Consider the following 25,415-nt stretch of genomic DNA (forward strand, 5'->3'; position numbering starts at 1 on the left):
TTTGTTAGCTCCAAAATATTCTCAGAAAAACAATGCATATATTTTTTTATTCTGAAGCAGTTATAATAAAAATACTTCGTACTTTCCGCATCCGACAAGAACGAAGGAATTCTCCTACATTACCACTCAGGCCGATAGACACAAGTCAAACGAGAAATCGGTAGATGCCCTTTGGCAAAATAATAGGATTAAGTTAAAGGTCCAGAGAAGACGGCTCGAAGAAAGTACATCCTTAGATAGCATGATGTTAAAGTAAGTGAAACGCTACTGGAATATTTAAAGATGGAAACTAACCGAGAGTGAAAAAATAATCAAAGGTCGTGCCGTTACCACATATGCATAATTTACCCAAAGGTTTAACATACCACAAGAGGCACTAGGCTCCCGTAGTTTTTCAGTTGTATTGAGACCTACCTTGCTAATTACCTAAATTCTATCCCTCTGACCCACCTACACCAAACCCCCACCCACCACCGCATTACCGAGCCACAAGCCCAGTTTAACTACCTACCAATACCCACCTTCCCACCTTCTTACGTACCTACATACCTACCTACCTACCTTCCTACCCATCAACCTACCCACCTACCTAAATACCTACCTACTACCAACCTACCCGCCTACCTACCTACTTACATACATACATACATAGCTACCAACCTACCTACCTACCTAACAACCTACCTACCTACCTACACCAAACCCCCACCCACCACCGCATTACCGAGCCACAAGCCCAGTTTACCTACCTACCAATACCCACCTTCCCACCTTCTTACGTACCTACATACCTACCTACCTACCTTCCTACCCATAAACCTACCCACCTACCTAAATACCTAGATACTACCAACCTACCCGCCCACCTACCTACTTACATACAAACATACATACCTACCAACCTACCTACCTACCTACCTACCTGCCTACCTACCTACCTACCTACCTTCCTACCCATCAACCTACCCACCTACCTAAATACCTACGTACTACCAACCTACCCGCCTACCTACCTACTTACATACATACATACATACCTACCAACCTACCTACCTACCTACCTACCTACCTACCTACCTACCAACCTACCTACCTACCTACCTACCTACCTACCTACCTACCTACCTACCTACCTACCACCTACCTACCTACCTACTTACCTACCTACCTAACTACTACCGACCTACCTACCTACCTGCCTGCCTGCCAGCCTACCTACCTACCGACTTAACTACCTTCAATCTCTACCCTGTACGGGGCACCTTGAGCAATTTGGTGACGGTTTTTGCGACACCGTGGATCCCGAGCCCGCCAACATAGGCTGTGACCGTCGTTGGTGATGTGTTTGAAGGTGAAGGAAAACAACGGTGGCTGTCGGAGCCTAAGCCAAGGTCCGATGGATGGGCTGCCTGTCTATTTATCACACAGGGATCGCTGGGGCCACTCTCGGTACCAGGGTAACCCGAGTAAAAAAGTACCTTTTTTCCAGCGTTTTTACTATCATATATGATAATTTTTACACCCCAAAACTTGATCGGTTCTCCAAAAGGGGCCGCAATGAAGTTTCTTTTGCTCCTTTGCAATCACTCTCGCTTCCAGAGCCTGGTTTTTTTCTCGCGCTTTTTGATAAAGTAAACTCTTGATAAGACAAAGCCAATATCTTCTCAGTCCCCGTTTCTAATCTCCACTTATCTTGAAAGCGTTGTCGGGAAATCGTACATTGCTGAGAAACTGCAAACAAGAAAACTGCCTATTAAGGTAGACCACAAACAGCAGTACACTAAACTCCTTGCACAAACGCGCATGGTCGATATACACATCAAGATATCGCCTATAGCCGCCTTTATAGCTGTCAAAGCGAGATATCTTATCAGGAATTCATAAGTTAAACCGAAGCAGATCTGCTTGAGGGCCTTCGTGATCAGGGGGTGCTTGAAGTGGTGCAAATGAGCATACGCCGAAACGATCAAATAATTCCAACCAAACACATGATTGTTACGTTTCACTGCTCAACATTTCCTGAGTCGGTCAATGCAGGCTTCATGAAACGTACAGTGCGACACTACCAGCGGAACCCACGCCGCTACTTGAAGTGTCAGCGGCTTGGGAACGGCACAACCTCTAGTCGTGGTAAACTGACGCATGCAAAACATGCAGCACAAGATCACCCAACTGGCCATTGTGAATACGAGAACTTCACTTCGGCGAACTTCCAGGAACCACGTGTATGCCTATTCCAGGAGCTGTGAAACGTTTATTCAGAAGAAACAGATGATTGCCTTGAAACTCAACGAGAACATATCCTTCCCAGAAGTACGAACAAGGTTCGCCTCTTTCCCCCAGGGGGGTACGCCCACGCTGCTCGCGGGAAGGCAGAACGGCGTCTCGTTTCAGCGGAAACCCGGTACCGTGAGTCGAACCTGGTACCCTACTCCCTTGGTTGGTTCAGGCAGCCAAACTCGTCACCACAGCGCTTGCAGAGCCAGCAACAGCTGTGGTGGCAACAGTCACCGTTGGCACAGATGCACCTTTAGTCCCTTCTTCTTCATCCTCCCGCTTCCACATGAGGCTAAGCCGGCGATGCACACCGGAGTTCCTGCATCCGCTCCCACCTCTACCGCACCACCTGCTCCAGGTGTGGTGCTAGCAACACCTTTAGCTGTAGCGGATAAAAAACGAAAGCACCCGAATGGGTGCCAAATATAAGGGGACTGTTACTTTGTGCACCCCTAGGACATCGGAGGATAAGATGGGTGTGGTACCGTTCCTGTCTGTGTCGCTGTGGAGGAAACGGTTTCCTGCATGCAAACTTCTAAACAAGCCGAGAGCCAAGCGCCGAAATACGATACATAAACAACACACCCCAGTAGCTCCGAACTCTTCGTAATAGGACCCGAACACATACTCCAGTTAAACTGCAGATGTGTTCTAAAAAATCTTAACGATATATACAAAATACTGCATGCTATCAGCCAAGTGGAATGTGGGTTTCAGAAACGCATTTGAAGTTTAATCACACAATTTTGTTTCAATAGTTATATGTTATTCAGAAAAGACAGAGATGACTGCACACACTCTTTCGGGGGTGTGGCAATAAGCGCCAGGAAAGGTTGTAGCTGCACCGTGTCACTTCGAACAATTTCCTTGATAATGTAGCAACCCGAAAAATATTAATTAATAGGTTCATAGTGGTATGCTCTATATACATTCCTCCAAATTTGTAACTTCCAAGCTCCGACTTCGAGGAGCAGGTTGACCACCTGCCTGAACCATTGTATCCTCATAGTCTGACTCATTGCACACAATTCTTTTTGGGGCTGTTCTCGCACAGATGGCAGAGGTCGCCTGATAGAGAAGTTTTTAACATCCTCGGCAGCATGCCTCTTCAACAGAAAACAGCCTACATACAATAACATAGGACACAACACACTCTCATATCCTAACTGGGCCATTGGCTCCGCAGTTCCCTTTCTGCTTCTCCAGTGGGGTGTGGCCACTGACACATATGGCGGTGACCACTTCCCCACCTCATTAACATATATAAGTAAAGGCAAATGCCGTCCATATTCCTAGAACAGGTCCAATGAAGCAACAGTTAACTTGATTAAATTTACAGAGACATTCAAACTCCGCTACACAACCTTAAAACACCTTTGCATTGAAGAAGCTTCCCAACTACTCACGGCGCACATCCTCTACACCGCCAAAACGCCCATTCCCCACGCGTCTGGTGCCCCGCGAAACCAAAGGAGGCCGTGGTTTATTGAGGACTCTGGCGGGCGCGAGAGGCCCAGAAAAAGGCGTCGGGTATTCTTAGACGGTACCCTACCTCGGGTAGCGTTTTATTGTTCAAACGGGCAAATTTGTTAGGAAAAAATGTATGCGCCGTGAGGCAAAACGAGATAGTTGGCGTGCATTCATAACATCAATAAACTCCTACACAGACGCACGAAATGTATGGACACGAATATGCAAACTGAAAGGACAACAAACACACAGCCTTGCCTGGTTCTGTACAAGAGGGGACGCACTGGGAGGCCAAGGTAACACACCTAAACAACTTTTCCAACACCTGTCCAGTTCAGCACACTACCCAAATACTTTCATGAAACGCAAACTCTCGGCCGAAAAGACGCATGACACTCTTGATGTGGCGTATACCCCAATAAAGAGCTGCTCATTAACCTTGCTACAATCGCCCATGGAGAAAAGAAGCCAACCTGGCACCTTAGGGTCAGAGCGACGCCAGGGGGTCGTATTAGGGCTTTCAGACGTTGAACGTGGACTGTTTCACGTATTCGGCGGCGAATATCAGTAGAGCGGGTAACTGGTTTGACAATGTTGTTTACGGGCAAAGTGCGGGCGACGACTTTGTAAGCGCCGTGATATTTAGATACAATTTTTTAGGAGATATTCGGTATTGGGCAGTGGCCCCCAAAGCCAGACATGCGAGCCCGGGTTAAATCTTGGAGGGGTGGTGAAAAGGTCAAGGCGACGCTTCTGGAGCTGTTGACCTGCAGTAGTAAAGGAACGAGCGAGCTGGCGACGTTCTTCGGCGTGTTGCGTTAGTTGTGAAACAGGTGTAAATACTCTTGCATGAGGTCAGGATCGTGTCCAGGGTACAGGTTGGCTCGCGTCCACCCGGTCGTGTCGTTGTCTGAGTAGCCGTGTTAAATCCATAAGATATTAACAGAAGTAGAGGTCCCAAACGGAGTGATCCGATGACATGTACATTGAAAACATACCCACGCAGAACAGCAAGTCTGTCCCACGACCGGCCCGTCTATGGCCGCTTTCTAGCATCCAGGTTCTGGCAGCCACTGTTCAACCGTTAAACAGCCAACATTTGGCAACCAGCACTCCGTTATTTCTCCGGCCGCCCATGTTCAGACAAACAGCGGCAGGTACTTGGATGCGAGATATATCGTTTATTTTCGGCGGACGACGTACAGAAGAACGGCCTACGGACGGCCATAGGGCATTAGTTTTTTCTTCAGGAAACGGTGTTCAGCCGAAGCGCGGCAAGCTCCCTGCCACCGAATATTTTTATTAGTGTGGCAGTTGGTGTTCGGAAGAAAACAACCCTGAGTGCGGCTGCCGTGCATTCGTTCTCTCTACGGTGAACCGCGCGTCCGTTGGCGGAATATTCGTTTTCTTCGGGCGACCGCTGTAATAAAGGAGACCGGCCTACGTGCTGCCCCAGAATGTACGTTGTTCATTCGGTTAGCGGTCTTCAGCCAGATTACGGTAAGCTAACGGCCGCAGAATAATTGGCAACCGGTGCTCAGCTGGAGATCAGCCGACGTGAAGGCTCAGGTTATCCGTCGTTACTTCGGTAAGCGGTGTACAGCCGAAACACAGCGCGCATCTGGGCGGCGAGAACCCATCCACTTCTCAAAACTGGAGCTTGGAAAAAGCCTTTAGGGAGGCGAGCGATGGAGACGCGTTTTTCATCCGCTCGGAGTTTCTACGCTTTAAATGAACGAATTTCGTTTGTCAAGCAGTAATAAGTGGCGCTAGGTGAACCGGCAAGTTGCATAGACTCACTGGTGATTACCAGTTCACCTTTTAGGCCATCGGAATACCATTTATTGCCTGAAGAAGACTGCGCTGCACCGACGGGTAAGCTAAGCCTCGCCAGTGACAGCACTACCACGCCTAGCCCGCTGGCCTCGTCAACGCATCACCTCGGCGATATTGAATCCCGCGAGAAATAGAGAGCATTGGAGACATCGACGCGGCATAGTTGTCCGACTCGAGATGGCCATCGTTTGCCGACATGACCTGGCCTACGAGTGCGTCGAGCACGCGGCCACCACGCAGGAGCTCAACCAGCGCCATATCAGGGACTCCCTACCAAAGAAAGGCAAGAGGCGCGAAAGCGCAAGTTAGTGGCAATTCTTCTCGTAATAATGCCGCAAAAAACAATGTTGCATTACGTTTTTCGTAATAAATATATCAGAGGTTAAGCCTATGCATTTGTACGCCCAACTTGGTGCCCTTCACCGGATTTTTTATTTTATGACTGCCTATCTAAAACAAGTGTTATCCTATATTTGCGATAGCAACAGACCCTTGTCAGTGACGAAGCACGGATTTTAAATTAGTTGTGGTGTGTGATGCTGAGCTGAGATACACTTGGCATACAGATTGCCATGGTTGTAGAAAATCCGCATGAGCGACCAGAAAACAACAGTACTTGTATCTGTGTGCTTTGGCCAAGAAAAGTTAGTTGAGAGTTTGCGCTTGTCCACTGCTTTCTGGATGTGTTGTTTTTTCGCGCTAACTCCGTGTTTTTTCACTAGCATGAGCCAAGTCGCCCAGCAACAAGCTCTTTCAAAATGGCGGGTTTGTGCTGTTGGCAGTGCGACTGAGGCATCTGTTGCGCTGCATGCAGTGGTCGTCCTCTGGCCTCAGTACAGTTAACGTACTGTGGCTAAACTCCAGCGCCCATAGCATGGCCGAACTTCCGGCAGCTTTACTCCGGCTGGAGTCCAACGAACGCATCTCGGCCGACCTCCGCTGCGATACTTCAGCCGCACACAGGCGTCTTTCGAATAGCCGGAGCCCCACGGCGGGAATCTGCGCGTATGAACGTAAGCCGGTCGACCAGCCCACGGAGACTGGCCGTTGGGTAGCTTTGAGAGTACCGCCTTGTACGGCGAAAAGGCCCACACTTGTACACGGGCCGTACACGTCTGCCGGAAACTGTCCGATGGAAAATCACTGGCCAAAGTACCCCAGCTTGACTTACGCCGAATGATCCTGTGGTGCCTGGGTATCTCCCAGAGTGTGGTTGAACCGCTCTATGAGCCCATTGGTTTGCGGGTGGTACCAGAAGCTCGTGCGGCGAACAACTTGGCATTCGGTGAGTTGACTTTTCACAACGTCCAATAGGAAAACGCGGCCTCGATCGCTCAGACGTTCCCGAAGAGCTCCATGGAGAAGGGTAAATTGACGCCAAAGAAACGTTGTGACGTCCAGAGCCGTGGATGATTGCAAAGCCGCTGCTTCGGCGTACCTTGTTAGGGGGTCTCGCTCCAACTATCTATTGGTTACCGGTGGCCATTAGAGGCAGTGGCCCATACACATCGATTCCAACGCGATCAAAGCAATTAAAGCTGTACAGCGATGATTTGCCTCGTTGTCATTCCGGACCCGAAGGCACTACTTCCGCACGGAGTTCTACATTCCCCCAAAAAGTAACGTAGGCGGAGTCGCTGGGACGTCTTCAGGACGCAAGCGTGCGCGAAACTCGGCTCGGCGTGAAAGTCGTCGCAGATGTCGGAACGCAGAAGGCGTGGGATAATCAAAACCAACTTGCGACAATCCCAGTTGTGATTCCGACAATAAAGGAGCTCTTCACGCAGTTGGTAGTGAGAGGCCTGTCGCCGCAGTGCCCTGGGTGCATCGGTAGCTGAAGGACCAGAGTGGGCGCCCGAGGACTGTGGGAATGTAAGACATTGCAGCCAGCATTGGAGAGCGGTAGAGTGCGTCAGCATCCGAATGCTTACGGCCGAAACGGTAAACCACGCGGATATCATACTCCTGAAGACGAACAGCTCACCACCCAGAACGGCCTCAACGATCCTTCATCGAGTCGAGCGAACAAATCGCGTGGTTATCGGTCACAACGTCAAATGGGTGGCCATACAAATACGGGAGGAACTTACCCAGCACCCACACTATGGCCAAACGTTCTTTTTCAGTGGCGGAGTAATTTGTTTCTGCTTTTGGTAGTGTCCGACACGCGTACGAACAACATACTCCTCACAGGTGGATTTCTGCTGGCCAAGCACGGCAGCAAGGCCAATCCCACAGGCATCAGTGAGCCCTTCTGTTGGGGCTGGTGTGTCGAAATGCCATAATATAGGCAGCAAAGTCAACAAACGACTTGGTCCCCATCGCAGGATGGGGACCAAGCAGAAATACTGGTGTCTTTACTGAGGAGCTTGGTAAGAGGAAAGTAATGTTCGCGAAGTGTCGAAAAACCGTTGAAAATAAGAGCACTGCCCAATGAAGCTCCGAAGCGCCTTCAGTGTGGCCGATTTCGAAAACTATGCAAAGGCTCGAAGCTTTGTCGCGTCGGAGCTGATGGTTTCTTTGGAAACGACATGGCCCAAGATGGTAAGGTTGCGTGTGGCCAAGTGGCATTTTCTGAGGTTGAGCTGCAGCCCTGCGTTCGCAAGGCAAGTCAGGACTTGTTCTAGGCGAACCAGGTGTTTCTCGAAATCGGTAGAGGAAACAACAGCATTGTCCAGGTAACAGAGGCACGTCTTTCAGTTGAGGCTACTGTCAATCTGCGTCAATCTGCGTAATACATCAATCTGTGAACGCCAAGTCCCGCTTAGTGTCAAGAAGCATCCCGGCTGGGCAGACAAGAATGATTTTAAAAATATTCCCTGAAAGAGCTCTTCTATTTTATTCTCCAGTAAGCGTGGGGTCTACCAAGACCATGACATCCCCATAATGGCGTGTCAATTCCTGTGAATAAGGAGCACAAGGTTTTATAGTTTTTTTGAACGAAAAGCTTGCAATAATTGCGCATATCAAACAGCTTAAAAGCCTATACCTAACAACAATAAAGAATGGCCACTGCACCCAACACACGTAATGAAACAGAGGCAGCACACACCAGCGGTTTGTGTGTGTGCCCCCTCTTCTTGTTCGGCGTTCTGCTCGCTGGTTTCTCCTTTTTCTGAACAATATGAACCAACTATACCCGAAATTTACTTCCTAAATAAATACTAACTTATCCCGAGCAAAAACAAATCGAAGCGACTTAAAATTCATGAAGGTAGCTGGTTTATTGGGCCAGAATGATTATCCGTGATATAAATGAAGCTGTAAAATGTGGACGTCACATAAAAACTTAAAGGAATGCCAATTATAAAAGAATTGGTTGTCGGCTAACAAGTGTGATGGGTTTAGTGGCACGTGTTGTCTGTACAGTTAAGGAAAATATTTGTCGGGTTTTTGTCGAATGCGTTGCAGTGAATGAGTATGTGAACTACGAATAGGGCCTCTACTGTGCGCAGATCCCGTGAGCGTAAGCTAGCGGTTTCATGGTTGTGCCCTATGCGTAGCCCAGCCATGTCGAATTTTGTGGATCTGTCGCGTTTGTCGGGGGTATTTATTGTCGTAAGATCGGTTTTATAATTATGTGTAATTGGTTGTCTGTCTGTTCCCTCCACTCTTTTTGCATGTCTTGCTAATGTGGTTTGTTACGTGTGGCTTGAGGTGATCTGAGAGGTGTTTTTAGTGCACTACATTTACGAGTGTTGCAGCAGAGGAGATTCGATAAGCGGTCTATTACCAGCAATTCCAGAGTGGCGTGGAACCCAGAAGGAAATTAATAACAGGTTTGGTGCCTATGCAGACATAACAACCTAACAAGAAGATGATGACAAAGTTTTTAGTATGCTGTCCTGATGCATGCGCGTATAGTGCTTACGGAGTCTATGGACTTTAAAATTTGAAGTTTTGAAGTTCGACAATGTGATTTCAGACAAAATACCACATTCTTCTGGTGTAAATAAACTCTTACAAAGGTTGATTGTTTTAGTGACGAACGTTTGCCCCATCAGCAGCACAAGACACAGCAGTTGCTGTTTTGGATGCATCACTGTAACACTAACCACACCGGCACTCATCCTGTAGAAAAAATAAATGCTTTAAAATCCCAATTCGTGATGTCCTGTTTTGACAAGATTAATGACGGACAGGTTACGCGACACATGGAGTAGATTCCATGGTGGAACAAAACCAATGACTGGTGTCTGGTGGATGTATGAAAACACGTCTTCCAGCTCAGAAGCTGCTCCTCTCACCCTTTAGGAGGCGGCATGGTTATAGAAGTACGATTTAAAAAAGTTGCTTTTTGGATGTGTTTATAATTGTAGAATAAAAATATTTCTCAGAAGAAGGAAGGAAGGAACTGTACAGAAAAGGCGGGAAGTTAGGGAGGGTAGATACAGAAACAACATTTTTTTGTCCAACGTGGCTTTGCAGCAAAGGAGGTGGAGCTTCACACCCTCAGACGGCGGCCAGAAGTCCTCGGGCTCCGGCGGCGTCTGCGGCCATTTGGACAGCCCGGATCTGTACGTCCGGTTCAGCGTTACGCAGAACGGTCTCCCACTGCTCCATGGTCGTAGGTATTACGAAGGACCTAACGGATTCTCCTTCTGGGACATTCCTAAATATTATAGCGCAGGTCTACCTGGCCTGTACATCGGTTAGATTCACTCGTGTAGAGCCCGGGTAACAATGCCTGTACATGACCGGATTTAGGAATTCATGTGTCTGTAAGAGGCCCAGTTCTATAGACTGCAATTTTTTGAGACTAAAGTGACGGGGAGGATACTTATTGTCCGGTTGGCTATGGGCAATGAGAGGGAAAGAACGAACCGCGGTGCATAATAAAGAAGAAAAGATAAAAAAAAAATCAGAAAAACACAAGGCTACATGGTAATTACAAAGGCAGAACAAAGCACGCTAACAAAACCATAAAATGCACAAATATGAGACAATCATAAAATTTGCGAACTAAGGGCGCTGCACTGTATTAATGTACCTACAATCGTTCAGATAGACCCGTGAAGTGAATTTTAATGCATGCAGCCTATCCACGTGTACCGTCGGCCGATGTAGAAACCATTTATCGCATTCCGAATACAGACTTTGGGCACGGCGAGTGCGACCAGCGTCGCATGCACGGCGTAGTCCCAAATACATCACGGGGTAGAGCATTTTGTGCCTTTTTTGTTGCACTCGCATACACGATACCCCCATAGTCCAAGCGAGATCTGACCAGGACACTATAATCACAGAGCAAGAGTTGCTTGTCTGCACCATAGGATATGTGGGAGAGAACATAAGGAATGTTCATATATTTTAGGCATTTTTGCTTCAGGTGTTCCAAGTGTGGAAGAGATGTTTGTTCGTTATCGAATGTCAGGTCTAAAATCATGTGCTTCTTATAACAAAAAAAAACAACAACCGGAAGAGTAATACCTGTTCCAGATGAATCCCGCGCTTCCTGGAGAAAACAACGCGAGAATGTTTTTCTGGATTGAGTGAAAAACCATTCTTGTCTACCGAGCCGGCCCGTTTTTTGACACCAAGCTGGAACTGACGTTCACAGATTGACATATTACAGTATTTACAGGATTCCTGGAAGTGTACATACGTTGTGTCAGAAATTCTAGATTACAATGATTGCCAAGACAGTTCATGTTACCTATAAACACAATGCAGCTTATAACTCCTCCCCACGCACGCCGTTTTGTTGCACGTGAACCCTGCATTAGGACCTTCAACTCTTACGCGCAACGTTCTTTCCCACACGTAACTAGCAAGGGTGTTTTATATATGGCCAGAAACAGCGAATGACATTAGGTAAAAAGGATCCAATTATGCTAAGCGGGGTCATATTACATATCGAGGCGAAAAACGATCGCCAAAACAGTTCATCGATGAAAGGATCGTTTATGTATAAATCATGGGCGTCAAGTTGGTTATTCGTGGAGTTTGCCGCCATGAAGCCAGCCTGGCAGCTCTTGAGAAGACCATTTCACCCAACAATGTACACGTCTTCTATTTACCATGTTCTTCAGGAGCTTGCACATGCAGGTGGTAAGGGCAATATTTTGATAACTTAAGAGGTTGTGTCCTTCGCCTCTTCACGAAAGCCACTTTTATAGCATCCCTTCAACATTTTCGAGTGTGCCCCGAAGGCAATATTTTGTGGTTGAGGTGGAGGAATGTTTAAACTGTGTGTGGGGGGGTGTCTAAACGTTGTGTTTGTAATGCTGTCTGCGCCTATAGCTGCAGGCTTACAAGTGCCGGGAGCTACCTGAAGCTCATGGAGTGAAAAAGTGACTTATACCAGTTGTTCGACTTATTATCATGACAGGAGGTTTCACAGTATGTGTGGTGGTGCACGAGAGTGTTAGAGTAGTATGCCGAATTGGAAACGTGTTGGAAGTGTTGTGCGAGGTTTTTAGCGTCCTCTTCCAGTGTGCCTCCTTCTGTACCCGCCATGGCTGGCTGTGTGTCTGATGTCATTCGAATTTTGAGGCGTGTCCAGGCCTTCTTGGGCGGTGTATACGTTTATGCTTGTGGAAAGCGGGCGCCAACTTTCCCGTTTTTCCTCACTACACACACGTTTTGCAAACGCATTTGCCGTTTTGAACAAGAGGAGGGTATTGACATGATGTAGCGGAGAAACATACCCCACGCCTTGTTCCCTGCCTCGCGCGCCTGCCTACAGTCCTCATTCCACCATCGCCTCTGCTGGTTGTGCAGGGCATCTAAGGCGTGGGGAATAGACTTAGCGGCAGCATCGAGGATGGCGCCGTAAGGAGTTGGGTTGCCTCGTCAATGCCCTGCACAACCAGCAGAGGCGATGGTGGAATGAGGACTGTAGGCAGGCGCGCGAGGCAGGGAACAAGGCGTGGGGAATAGACTTAGCGGCAGCATCGAGGATGGCGCCGTAAGGAGTTGGGTTGCCTCGTCAACGTGTAGTTCACCTATGGACGTGCACTGTAGTTTTGATGTCTCTTTAAATGTATTCCAGTTTAACCGCGCTTTATTAAACCTGATCTGGGAAAATTTGACGGCTTGGGCCTTTACCTGTACACGCCAGTGAGGTGCTGGGCTTGTAACTACCATATAATTCCGTGCCCGCGCAACGCTGAAGGCGCAGGAATACAACTGCAGAACTAATACCCAGTAAAGGTGGGAAAAAAGGGTATTGTCGTGTAATATAGTATGTAGGCTGTATTTTATTGAAAGGCCGTGCTTTCAAGGCGTCAAGATAAGCTGACATCGGGCACCTGTGTTACTTTAGGCCCAGAGTGCACAATGTGCATTGAGGTCGCCTCAAAGAATTAGAGGTGTTGGTAGATGATCCACCGGGCACTCGCAATCTACTTTCGAGAGGTGGGAGTCAGGATCAATGTGCACAGAACGTAGTGTTATAAGCCTATTGAAGATTATGGCTTGAATGGCAGTGGCTTCAAGGATGGTCTGTAGTGGGGTTCAGGCAATAGTGTCCGCACCCCTTGAGGATGTACCGCCAGGATCCCTGCACTTCATCACTACAATTTACTGTTGCACAAATTTGTGTGCTGAGAGTTTACACTTCTTTCTTGGAGCCACATAAGGCTTGGCTGATTAGATTACCATCGCTCAAAGGCATCATCAAAGTTTTTTAGGAGGCCTCTGCAGTTCCATTGAATTATCCCAGCTCTTCCAATTATAGACGTTTGGAACTCCTATGTACGTTTAGGAGCCCCCTCGACTTGTCACCAGTTCGTGTGCCCTTTCAGCCGGTACCGCATATGGTTTCGGGAGCACCACAGGTGGCACGGGTGGTCCAGCGGCGGTAGAAAACAATGAAGGAACACCCTGTATTCATCGCGTCAGCAGCCTGCAGTAGAAGGAGGGAGCGTGACGAATAAGCGACAGGAGCGGCATCGGCATGGACGGTGACTGTTGCCATCCCAGCCGATGCTGGTTGGTCTGCTAATGGCGAACGAGCTGGAACCGCCGGCGGGACGAAGTCCGACTCCCGGTACGCAGTCCATGGCCAAATCAACCTTCGTTCCACAACCGGGGAGCTGCTTCGGCATACATACCTAGGGTTAATGAGGCGAACCTCTTTCATGTCTCTGAAAAGATCATATTCCCGGTATTCTTAAAATAATTATGTGCTTCTCATGTTTACACTGTTCACTTTTTGGCGAATAGGCTGCATGGCGGCCCTGGCGGTTCACACAGGGCGAGATTTCTGACTCATATTTACTGAAGGATGGTCATTGTGCCGCCCTTAGTGCAGGTAAGTCGGCCATTACAAATGTTTGAACCATTTCCGAAACCTTCACCCTTGAAGCAGAGCAACTCGTTGCCCGCCTGCCTGCTTTCCTGAGTATCGGCCTGCATGCTTACCTGCTATTTGCCTGCCTGCCTGCCAGCCAACCTGCTAGCCTGGCACCCTACCTACCTACCTAAATACCTACCTACCTACCTACCTACCTAGCTACCTACCGACCTACCTACCCACCCAACTACGTACCTACCTAACTGCCTGCCTTCGTACCAACCTACCTACTACCTACGTACCTACCGACCTACCTACATACGTATTCTGCCTCGCTACCTGCCAACCTACCTACCTAACCTACATAACTATCGGACCTAACCTACCTACCTTCCTAACTACCTACCTACATACCTGCCTACCTGCCTGCTTGCCGACCTACCTACCTTCATACCTACCTACCTACCTACCTACTTACCTGAATGCCTGCCTGCCTGCCTGCCTGCTTGCCGATCTACCTACCCACTTCTTATGTTCCTACCTACTTCCTTGCCTCCCTGCCTGCTACTTACCAAACCTTCCTAACCAACCTTGATATCCTACCTACCTACCCACCTACCTACCTACCTACCCACCTACCTACCTACCTACCTACCTACCTACCTACCTAACAACCTTGAAGATAGTTATATAGAACGGCGTTACAAGAAACGGCGTTCCTGGAACTAGTTCCTTTTTGGAGGAACGGAGGAAAGCCGCCGTTCCATTAGGGTCGGTGTAACTGTAACGCTAACTCGTTAGGTTTTTCAAGGAACGGCAGGAACAGCGTTCCGACCGTTACATCGCTAGGATTTGTCTGTTTGTGATGCCAAGGCTTGAGTACAAAAATCCACAAGTTGCTACTGTGTTTCTCTTCCTATAGGCTGGGCAACATGCCGCCCTTCAGCCGTAAGTGCTTCCTCGATGGTCAAAGGCAGAAGAATAACCACGCAGCAGGCCGCAGCTTGTGCTGTCTTGCATGCTGGTTGAACTTACGCGGCGTTCGACGGGTGAATAGCGTAGCCGCGAGAATGCTTTTCACCTTTCATCGTTTGCCTGGTAAGGCCAGGACGCGCGTCTGGCCTATAGAATTGGTCCCTGGCGGGGAAAGATTGTCTAATAAGGGTTCCGGAGATTTCAGTGTCGGACCTTTAGGTACACCACGTTTCGGTGCGGACATTTCTGTGCACGGACATTTTGGTGCACAACGTCTTGGCTGAGACATTTTGAGTCACAGATCTCCCCGGCATTCTTTGAGAATTTTAGCTTTAATATTGTTATTTCGTGACTTGATATGATTTTACTTTCGAGAGTAGCGCTTCCTCCGCCGTGCGTGAAAACTAACGCTAAACCCTAGCGGAGCATTTCCACGTAAAACGCAATTTCTGTAGTAGATGGTAAAAATTAACATTGTTATTTTCATACGTTCAACCTTTTTTTTTATTTTAACATTCATGTGAACAACCCTAACACCTAAGGTGTTATCGAAGCGCTTTGCTTTCACTTCACCCAACAGTACAAAACGCTGCTGCTTTTGGTCCGTTCTGGCCCCCCTCTCACATACACACACAGCAAAGCATCTGCGAAAAAAAGCCACAGAAAAACGAGGTAGTAACCGCGTGTGGATTCCGTTTGTAATATTTTCTCCATCAATGTCGTATTTGTTGCATGGGGTGTCGGTTCTACTTAAAACTAACGAACCAACGATCGCACTTACGGTGGCGTTACTTAGGAGAGGGGAAGGCTGAGCCCGGATGCTACAAGCCCCCTGGGTAGAGAGAGAGGGGTGTCACTTGTGGTTCACCATTGCGTCAACTGGACTTCGAAAACTTGAACACGACTTTTGGTGCTCCCCGTCACACTGTCTTATTCAATTTCTTTGCTCCTTATAATGGGAGAAAGCAATGTATACCTAGGGTGTCCAGGATATGCGTGACTTGAAGAGCTGATTCCCAATGGAGAGACTGAAGTTGAAGAAAGAGCGATTTCTGGAGTGGGGGCGCCATCGGTATGACCGCGACGCGCGGAAGGGCGTAGCTATAAAACTATAGGTGCCATTGTGTTCTCAGCGGCTTTTTTGGTGGCTTTTTGTAAAGCTTTTTCCTGTATCACTGCGGTGAGGCTTCCCTGACGGTGAACTCCGCCACGCCTGTAGGATTTCCAGGGGAAACCAAAAGTAATAGGACTGAAAAAGAAATGTAGACGAGATTCGAGCGTGCATGCGGGAAAGGGGGGGCTAGGACATAGAATTAAAATCTGGTGAATGTAGGCATGTAAACATAAAATGAAGGTTGGTTTTCCCGAACAAGATGGGGGAAATTTGCATGCACCAGCAGTACGCCCTAATCATCATTTAGTACAATAGAATCTGCGGGTATTTTCAAAAAGGCCCGTTCTTCATCCACGACAATATCCTAGACCAGTGTCCGCAAATTCATTCTAGCAAGGCAGCCCAGCCTACGTAATACCCTTCATAAGGTTTTCTCCATTCTGGGGTGCTAGCTAATGTCTACGTTTTGGATATTGAGAGTGTGCATGCAATTTGTAATTTGGGGGGTGTGTTTTTTAAAATAACAAAAAAAGGCGCCGGACCATCGTAAACGCCGGTTTTAGCTAAAAAAGAGTGAATATACATTAACAACCAATCGTAAATAAAAAAAAAACGTCTGCGAAAGAATTCAATAGGCTGCAAAACAGGTGCCCCAGGAATAGGTATTAAACAAAAATGTATAAATTTAGAATTTTTAAAAATACCTTGCAAAGGTCACACATGCCATCAATCAATAAATAAATTCACTGCTCCAGATTGTTGTCCATATCTCACGTTAAGCGGAAATAAAAATATAACGTTCCTCGCAAACAGGCAAGCACCGGATAATTTGGTCGCCGAAAAGTTTGCAAACTGAAATATCCGCACACCGAAACACCCGTACACCGATATGTCCGTACAGCGGAATGTCCGTACACCAAAATTTCCGCACAGAAACATCCTCCACTGAATAGTCCTAGCGCCGTCTGGAGTTTGTGCAGTGCTCCCTGAAAAGAGTTGCCTTGGAGATTTTCTTCTGAATTATATTATCTCCAGATAATCTGCTGCAGGCAGTGTTAATATCCGAATAATATACGTAGTACGATGTCAGTTTTAAATTTCTCACTTAATATCGCCCTAGGAATATCCAAAACCATACTTTAATTTGAAAACCTATATTTAACCTAATGTAACGATACGTTCCGATTTTCGAAGTGGAACTGGAACGCGTTCCTTTCACAATGAAGGATCTTGTAGCGAGAACTCGTTTCAAAATTGGGAAGGAACGAGGAACGAGCTTTCGTTCCTATTTTACAGGAAGGTTTACAACACTGCTACCTTCCTACCTACCTGCCTGACTAACCTACCTATCTCACCTACCTACCTAACCTACTTACTTATCTACCTACCTACCTACCTACCTACCTACCTACCTCCCACCGTGCCTGCTTTCCTGCCTACCCAACTATCTATCTACCCACCTACCTACATACATACATTCCATCCTATCTACCTAGCTACTTACCCACCTAGCTACCTACCTACCTACCTACCTACCTACCCACCTATGTACCTACCTACCTACCTACTTAACTACCTACCTACCTTCCTACCTACCTACCTACTTTCCTACCTACCTACCTACCTAGCTACCTACCTACCTACCTACCTACCTACCTACCTAACTCCCTGCCTACCTGCCTGCCTGCATACCTACCTACCTACCTACCTACCTACCTACCTACCTACCTAACTACCTACAAACCTACCTACCCTAACTACCCACCTAACTACAAACCTACATTCCTACCTGTCTATCTAGCTACCTAACTACCTACCAACCTACCTACCTACCTACTTCCGCAGGTATTCCTTGTTTTGAACTGTGGCACATGGCTATTTTCGCTACCGGGGTACGTAGCATTGCACAAAGACTGGGGCTTGGAAAAGCCAGCGCTACAGTGTTTGGTGCTTGGGCTCCACAGTCACCTGGTGCCTGGTCTACAAGTCCTGCTGGCTGAGTAAATACATGTTTGTGCCTGTACTCGGGACGGGTTGGGTAGAGGATTGGGTTAATCCCATGCCATCCGAACCAGGCAAACTTTACGACCCGCACGAGTGTTAGCAGGTAATGACGCCATTCATACATCTCGCCGCCTTCGAGACCTTAAACCAGAATTTGGCCTGCTGGTGGCACCTCCACGCGTCTTGAAAACCACTACGGCTTGCGAAAACAGCGAGTGCAGTGTGGCCTTCTCCCAGCTGGTCGTACATTCGCCACGAGCACCGTGCTCGTTCCGGTGTGATGTTTTCGATGACGTGTAAGACTGGCAGGATCATTGCGAGCATTTTTCTTTGTTCAATGACTGCAATTATGGGCGCAAGCTATGGGATGTCTACTTTGGACTCGAATATTTCCGAAAACTTGGTTCCAAAACCACGAGACATCATTGACAACGTTGCCAAGGTTTCGGCGGCGATTGCTCGCGCCTTCAAAACTAGCGAGTGGATGGAACAGGCCGAACCTAATCTACAACAATGGACTTAAAATTATATTAATCGCAGCCATATGTTCGCCGAAGAGATGTGTTTGTCAATCTGGCTGATCTGTAAATGAGCGAAGACAAAATGTGTGCCACTTTATGCGATGGGTGATGAACCATCTCTTTGCTGATTTTTTACTTGGCCCGTGAACCACACTTTCTGACCTAATTCGAGCTGCGAGAGCAACGGAGCCGTAAGTGCTTAAGTGCTCCATGCAGTTGGCTCCATGTCAAGCCAACTAAGCTAGTTGTGCATCCGCAATCAACAACAAAAACCACTCTTCTCTAACTGGTGCGAGGTTTGGTGCGCGAAGAACGCGAAATGCGCCTGCAGGGCGATATTTGAACAAAATTTCCAGCCCTTAATTATGCCATCTTTAGTGACGTTCGACAATACTTCTGGTACCGCACGATGTTGAGGAGCCTGTAATAACGTACACGTATGTGCATCGCATTCCAGCTATTTCAAAAGAACGCCCGATATGCAGGGATGTGCTCCGAACCCTGGTTGGCGCATCGCCCCCGCTTCCGCTTGCTACGATGCAGCCGTTCAGATGCACCTTGACTTTAACTACACAGCATGAGCCAAGACGTCGTAAGCCAAACTGACTGTGTCGCGCACATCCGACAATCTGCCTCTCTGCTACCATTGCTAGGAAGCCGGTCACGTAACTAACTACTTACTTACCTACATACTTAATTAACTAACCACCTTCCAACCTGCTTGCCTTTCTACCTGCTCCATGGCAAACTTCCTGCCCGCCTACCTGACTAATTGCCTGCGTGCCTTCCTTCTTGCACGCCTACCTGCCGTCTGCCTACCTATGTACCTACCTCCATACCTACCTACTTTCCTCAGTACCCACCTCCAACCTACCTACCTACATAAGTACCAAGCTTAATGCCTACCTGACTAACTGCGTTCCTGCAAGCTGGCCACCTACCTAGTTAAGTACCTGACTACCTTCCTACTTGCCTATCTGTGCACCTACCTACCTACCTACCTACCTACCTGTTTGCCTACCTGTCTGCAGCCTGCCTTCCTAACTACCAACCTTCCTGCCTACAATGCTACCTACCAACCTACACGCTACCTACCCACATATTTACCTACATTTCTACCTTCATATCTTCCAACCTACCCTCCCAATTACGACATATTTAAAAACCTACCTACGACATGCACGCCTGCGTGCACGCCTGCCTGCCTACCTACCTGCCTACCTAGCTCCTACGTAGCTACGTACCTACCTACCTGCCTATACCTCAGAAGATGAACCCTAAGAACATGAACCTCAGAACATGAACCCTTATCGACACCCTGCTCATCATGCACTGCGCGTTCTGGCCCTCTCCAGACAAATTATTTTCTACTCTCCCATGGTTCCACCGTTTACTTTACTGACGCCAGCGACATCCCTTCAAACTTAACGGGAACGGCTTCATTTCTCCAACTCCCTTCTTTAGACACTGCCACCCTTTCCTTTTTTTACCCAACCGGGTTCGACCTCTCTCGAAGAACACGCCATTGCCCTTGCAATAGAGCATGCCACTCTTACTGTTCCTACCACCACGCCAGTATATATATTCTCCGACTGTCAGTCAGCCCTTCGTAATTTCGCGCACCATGAGACTCACCTACACACTACTGAATTGGTCACTCCGGTACTTGCACCGAATCCTCGGCCCCGCTTCACACTGGTTTGGGTTCCTGGCCCCGCTGGCATGTGCGGAAACGCCTCAGAAAACGCGCTCACCCGAGTACCTTTCCCGGTTCCGCCCATGTCCAGGCCAACCTTCTAGCACCCGCCGCTGCTTCGTACTTAACACCGCGCTTCCCGCCGTTACCAATTACACGCCCAACGCCTGTCACGTACCCTGTGCCCACCACCCAGTTCCCATCTAACTCGTGAGGCTGCGTTCTTCATTCGGCGGGCTCAAACCTTTTCACGGCCCTCCCATCACATTCTTCACCGCATCCATCGGCACCCTGGCCATCCTTCATTTCCCACCTGTTATTCCTACCCATACATCCCTAATTCTTATTAGGACTGCACGCCGCCATCACTTGACCCATCCCTTGCCTGCATCACCTCCTGGGAGCTCTGGTTGTCTTCCCCACCGACAGTAATCATCCAGGCTGCCCAAAAAGCTCTCTACAAACACGTGCACCGGAACCGCACGGACATTCTGGAGTACTACGTGGATCCGGTGAATTGAACTTTCATATTAGGACCTGACTTTGGTCCTGCGGACACTAAAGTTTGTTCTCACTCTTTCTAAATGCCTACCGACCAACCTACCTGCCTACCAACCTTCCTTTCTACCTACCTGCCTGTCTACCTGCCTTACTCTCAGCTTACCTCCCTGCCCACCTGCCTGCCTACGTGCCTACATACATATGTATCTACCTTTCTCCATATGAACCTTAGAATCATCCTACCTACCTACCTACCTACCTTCCTATCTACTAATCTACCTACCTACATGTTACCAAACAACCTACCTACTAGCCTGATTGCCGGCCTCCTGTCTACCTGCCTGCCTGCCTGCCTACCTCCCTGCCTGCATGTCAACCTTCCTGTCTATCTTCCTAACAATGTGCCTACCAACCTAAGTACCGACCTACCTGCCCACGTACCTTAGAAGCTACCTACCTACTCGTCCGCCTACCTGATTTAGTGCCTCCCGGCTTACCTACCTTTCTGCCTACCTGCCTACATACTCCTTCCTACCTAGGTAACTACCCACCTGCCTAATTACCTTGGAACCTACGAACCTAAACACCTACTTACATATCCTACGTACCTAGGTACCGAACTCCCTACCTATGTACATACATTTTCATACCAACCTTCACACCTACCTACCTACCCACCTACCTACCTACCTACGCACCAATCTGCCCGCCTACCTACCTAACAACCTTCCTAACAACTTGTCTTCCTATCTATTTACTTACCTTCCTACGTACCAACAGGCATGCCTGCCAGCCTGCAAACCTGCTTGCCTACCCACCAGCGTGCCTGCCTGCCTGCCTACCTACCTACCTGCCTGGCTACCTACATGCATGCCTAGCTACATAGCTACCTGCCTACCTACCTACCTACATACCTATCTGCCTGCTTGCTTGCTTGTCTGCCTGCCTTCCTGCATTCCTGCCTGCATGCTTGCCTGCCTACCTACCTGTCTGCCTACATAGGTACCTACGTGACAACCTGCTCTCCACCTACCTGCCTACCTCCATCCACCTGCCTACCTCCAACCAACCTACCTACCTACCTACCATCCTACATACGTACCTACTTACCTAGAAAAATGCCTACCTATTTACCCTTCTGACTACTTACCCACCGAGCTGCCCGCGCGTCTCCCAGCTCTCCTGCCTGAGTACCTTATGCCTGCCTGCCTACCTACCTTCCTGATGACGATGGTGGGGTTTTTATGGCTTAAGGCCGTCTAAGACCACCAATGGAAAGTTATTTTATGTAGGCGAAATATAGTTTGTGTAAAACATTCAATTAAAATTACTTTTGAATTCACATAAAAGGCAATCAGATAACTGGTGGAAAGGGCGAGTGTTTGAACATGCATGGTAAGTAATGAGGTGTACAAAATTAACATTTCTTGGAAGCCCAAATGTACGCGTGTGGGTGAATTTAGATCGCCCTCTAAAAAGTACGATGGGCGTATTAAAATATGCTGTCTATTTCGTTGGGATAAGTGTCGGTTTCATGTTGTTTCAAGTGCCTTGCATTGTATGAGGGTGTGGATCACGGATAGCGCTTCTCCGCACCTGTTGCGCACAGGACTTGGAGATCAAGTGAGAAAGTGGGAGTGCATTGCATGTGTGTTCCCTATACGTAATCTAGGAAAGGCGACTTCTGTGTATATATTGCGTGTGTCTTTGGTGTATGATCCCATGTACAGTTTAATTACGTGTAACTTGTTGTCTCTCTGTTCACTCTGGTGTGTTTGTCATGTTTTGCGAATATGTATAATGTGTGGCTTCACGTCGGTGTAGGGTAAGGTGGTTATGTCTACTGTATTCAAGAGTGTAGCAGCAGCAGCGATTCGATCCGCGGCTTCGATCCTGGCTATACCACAGTGGCTAGAGACCCAGCAAAGGAACAGTTGATATTTCTGGCCATACAAAGACATAATACCATTGACGATCAGATTGACGACATGGTTCTTGGAAGACTTTGTTGACGACAATGCCCGCACAACACTCAGGAAATCTCTATAGATAATACATTGTGGGATATGGCTTTGAAGTAGATGATTAACAAGAAGTACACCATAGGCCCCTGCCGTAAGGATACTAGCATTATAATTCAGAAATTTATTGACATTAGGGCAAGGTCCATGTACAGCACAGGAAACAGAGATTACAGTTTCGGAGGCGTCCGTTTAAAATTCAGAACATGTATACAATAGAATAAGTACTGCAGAATTGCATATCTGGGGCTCGGTTTTTGTCTATATGTATGAACGATGTGTAGCATGATACAGAATTAAGATGTCATGGTGATTTAAATCTCTTACAGAAGTTTGGATGGTATTATGAAAGGAGACAACAAGCTCTGACACTTCCTCTCCAGCTCTGTAAGAGACGGCGGTTGCAGAGAACGATGGTTGATTTAGCAGCAGTTGACTCGTGGATGTATCCAAAAAGACCTATTTAAAAGGATACTGGGCATGGATGAAACTTTAAAAGCATACAGCATATCGGTTTGACCTCGCTGACATTGTAGGTTACATTTATTACACTCCATTAGGAGGCTTTCGACCGGGCTAGTGCGGAAGGCGCCACATACCAGGAGAATCCCCAGATGAAGCACTGTTTCCAAATTTCTGCGGGATGTGTTACTTGCTCACTCTTAAAAAGCACTTCCACAAGCAAATCGTGAACCTATCAGGCTAGTAAAAACACGCAGAAGAAGTTGTTCGTCAGGACCATATTAAGCGTGGGAGAGAACATTGGGGAAAGTCATAGCCTTTAAGCATTGATATTTTAAACGTTTTATATGTTTAAACATTATGAGCTTTTCGTCCAATGCTACACCTGAAAACGTGTGTTCATTTCTGAGAGGAATTGAGGCACCATTGAGTTTCATGTCTAGATCCAGCCAATTGCAAGGCCTATTTGAAAACAAAACACAACTACAGTTTCCTAGATGAAATTTCAAAGATTTGCTACCTCCCCAGACAGCCAGCTGGTTAACACCAAGCTAAAGTTGACGCTCGCAGATGCACAGGTTACAAGACTTCAAGGATAATTGAACGTCGTCTACATAGATTTAGCAGGATATTGATGGCCACAGGGCCCTTCTGAGTGAATTTATTGTTACAATAAACAGAGTGCCACACAAAACTCCTCCTTGAGGCATGACATTTTCCTGGCTATGAACCCCAGAGAGTGCATTTCCAACTCTTATACAAAAGTTTCTTTGAGACATCGTGTTTATTATGTTACCCGACATGCCAAAGTAATTCAAAGCACTCAGGATACCATACTACAAAGCAGTATCATGTCTTTTTGAGATCAAAAAATACTGTAATACAATACTGCTTGTGGAGGAAGCCATCTTTTATATAGGTCTTCAATACAACGAGTGGATCATTGGTAGATCGCCCCGCCCAGAAACCGTCCTGGCAGCTCTCCAGAAGACCATTGTGCTCTACGTACAAGAGTATCCCGTTTATTATCTTCTCGAAGAGCTTATATTGGCAGCTCTTCAGGATAATAGGGAAATAGCTGCAGGACGGAATGGTCCTTCCCTTCTTTCAGGAACGCCATAACTTTGGCCTGCCTCCAACAGAGTGGAAGTCCAACAGAGGGGCTTCTTTTCCAAGATATTTTGTGTTTCATGGAACCGTTTGTGTAGCGTGCTGAACTGGACAAGTGTTGCAAGTGTTGTGCAAGTGTGTTAGCCTGGTCTTCCAGTGTGTCGTCTGTGACACTAACAGGACGCAGGCTGTGTGTTTGCTGTCCTTTAAATTTTCGTATGTGTGTACGGATTCTGTGAGTGTCGGTGTACGAATTTTTTGGTGTAAGAAAGGTGTGCCAACTCTCCCTTTTTGCCTCGCGGCGCACACAAATCCCAAGTACGTTTGCCCATTTTAAGGAGAAGAGGTTATCCGACGTGGGGAACGAGCAAAGGGCACCCCATACATTTTTCTGGGCCTCTCGTGCTCGCTGCAGGCCTCGTTCTACCAGGGCCTCCTTGGGGTGCGCGGGGCGCAAGACAAGTGGGCAATGGACATTCTGGCCAAGTCAAGGATGTGCTCCGTGAGGAGTTGGGTGGCTTTCTCTATGTTTCGGTGTGCTAAGGCTCTGTGCTGTAGTTCAGATGTATATGTGAAAGTACTGCAGGTAGTTTTTGCTTCGTTAAACCTGCTATGGGAAGATGAACTGTTGGGCCTTTACATACATGTGCTAATGTGGTTGGGAAGTTTCGCTACCATGTGGGTGTGTGCCCAAGTCCCACTCGAGTTATGGAAGCAGAACTTCAGAGCCTAATGCAAATTGAAGGAATAAATATATGTTGTATCCCAGATTATGCTATGTAGGCTCTTTTTTGTTAAAAAGTCATCCTGCCGGTGAGGTTGGAAACTTCTCAATGAGGCGTCCTTCAACATCTGTCTTGGAAGAACCCCAAAGGAAGTTATAAGCATTGAGGTCTCCCAATAAAAAAAACTGTTTTGGTAACTCGTGTACCAGAGCTTCAAACTCCGAGGTCGATAGCACGATCGGGACAAATGTAGAGGGAGCATACCGTTATTAACCTGTCGAATATAATTGCGGAAATTCTGACAGCCTGGAGGACTGTGTTCAGATGGATATGAAGGCAAGGTAAAGATTCCCTTGCAACGATTGCCACACCATCCAAAAACATACCACCACCCTCCCTTTCCATTATATATACTATAGAGCTGTTCAAGAAACTTTTGTGTCTACAGTATAAATGTATTTCCT

This window comes from Haemaphysalis longicornis, unplaced genomic scaffold (assembly GCF_048455015.1).
Source record: "Haemaphysalis longicornis isolate Haplotype H1 unplaced genomic scaffold, Haemaphysalis longicornis Haplotype H1 scaffold_11, whole genome shotgun sequence".
In the NCBI taxonomy this organism is placed as follows: domain Eukaryota; kingdom Metazoa; phylum Arthropoda; class Arachnida; order Ixodida; family Ixodidae; genus Haemaphysalis; species Haemaphysalis longicornis.